Source organism: Haemaphysalis longicornis, unplaced genomic scaffold (assembly GCF_048455015.1).
Source record: "Haemaphysalis longicornis isolate Haplotype H1 unplaced genomic scaffold, Haemaphysalis longicornis Haplotype H1 scaffold_15, whole genome shotgun sequence".
NCBI lineage: Eukaryota > Metazoa > Arthropoda > Arachnida > Ixodida > Ixodidae > Haemaphysalis > Haemaphysalis longicornis.
Window position 1 is genome coordinate 15,819,512 of NW_027526257.1, and position 1,332 is coordinate 15,820,843.

The 1,332-nt window shown below is 45.1% G+C and overlaps 1 pseudogene; it reads right to left on the reverse strand.

Annotated features, from left to right (window-relative positions):
- Nucleotides 1–436: 436 nt before the first annotated feature.
- LOC144165880 (uncharacterized) lies at nt 437–1,094 on the reverse strand (annotated as a pseudogene).
- Between the last annotated feature and the right edge of the window lie 238 nt (nt 1,095–1,332).

Sequence of the window (1,332 nt, forward strand, 5' to 3'; positions counted from 1 at the left end):
TTCGCCGTTTGGTGGTCTATAACAAACAGCAAGAACCACATTTTGTAGTTTAACTGATAGAAACTCGAAGTCATGGCAAGACGTGGTGAAATTTTGAATTAGGTCACAGTCAAAGATCTTTTTCACTAGAATACATACACCACCGCCACGACCGGAATTTCGATTAAGGTAGAATGTATTGTACGAAGGCAGGCGAAACACGCTGGCTTCATCTGTCGACCATGTTTCAGTTAACATTATGACGTCAAATACGTGATTCAGCTGTTCAAAAAAAAGTCTAAGATCGGACTGTTTATTATTTACCGATTGCACATGCAAGTGAAAGCATTTAAACGAGTTGGAATACAAATTTCCTAAACTTTGCGAAAACGCTTGCGGAAGCACGTAAGAATCATTTCCTACGCTAGCCATGTCGAGCCGATCATTTCCTCTTTATTTAACTTAGCTTGTTCAGATCAGCAGCATTCGCGATGCGTTATGGCTTTCTCCCCATCAGCTTTGCGCACTAGAACTTTCCCATTTGAGTGCCATGCATACTTGAAATTCGCTTCTTTAGCCCAGTTCTTTACCTCAAACAACAGCGCACGTGTTCTTTTCGTCAGGTTTTCCGTCAAGAAGAAGTCCGTATCTAGGCTGCTCAGTTTCTTTCTGTTTTTCCACCAAAAGTCTCGGTCCGCTTGCTTCGCAAAACGACAGATAACGACCGGCGTCTTATCTTTTTTGGGCGGAAGCCGATGAATGGCGACCACATCATTTTCTGCGAGTAGCGGAAGCTGGTGTTTAGCTGCCATTGCATTGATCTCTTCTAGCAAGTTTTCGTCTTCCGTTTCCTCTATTCCGTGGAATTCTATGTTGAGTCTACGGCTCCTCCACTCAAGATTATCTACTTCTGCCTGTAGTTCAGCTACTTCTCGGTCCCGCATCTCTACCTTTTCTAATCTACGCTTAAGGTCTTTGACGTCATGCTCATTCTGCTCTGTTTTTCTAAGTATTTCGTCGTATTGCTCACTCAAGTATTGTATCGCGTCGTCAATGCTCTCAACCGTTTATCTAAGCGGTACCAGTTTGTCCAGCTTGTCGTTAATAGCTTGCATCCCAATTCGGACATCCTGCATGTCGGCCTCACTGCTCAGTTCTTTTGATTCAGCTGGAGCTGCTCGCAACCTCGACCGCCTACAGGTAGGGCATTCAAACTACGTCAAGAAGCTACTGATACAACGAAGGCACGCGAAGCTGAACGTCAACGAAACGACGAACTGACAACGTTAGAGGAGGATGTTGAATTTCCCGAGGGAAAGCTGTGGCGCGAAGCGCCACGCGCCTTGCAGCTCA